We start from the raw sequence: 310 nt of genomic DNA, 5'->3' as shown, positions 1-310 counted from the left end.
AAATGTGATATTAATCAGCTTCATGCACACCACAGAAACTAATCTTCTTTCTTCTTGTCAACGTAATAAATTCATTAAAAATGTTCATCTTTATTTTGTAGCATGAATGAACCTGTAGCAAAGTGACACTGACATGACCTGTTGACCACCACCAGTCATGTCTCCTAACTAAGTGAACTTTGTTCTGAAAAAAAACTGTCTTAGAAACAAATTCTATCCTAACTTTCATTAATCTGTCCTTGTCAGCAGATAATGCTGACTGGACAGTCTGTTTTAATCTTGTGTCGTTCATTATAAAAAAGAAAAATAA

The sequence above is a fragment of the Austrofundulus limnaeus genome, unplaced genomic scaffold, assembly GCF_001266775.1.
Source record: "Austrofundulus limnaeus strain Quisiro unplaced genomic scaffold, Austrofundulus_limnaeus-1.0 Scaffold5719, whole genome shotgun sequence".
In the NCBI taxonomy this organism is placed as follows: domain Eukaryota; kingdom Metazoa; phylum Chordata; class Actinopteri; order Cyprinodontiformes; family Rivulidae; genus Austrofundulus; species Austrofundulus limnaeus.
Note: the sequence above shows the minus strand (reverse complement) of the source record.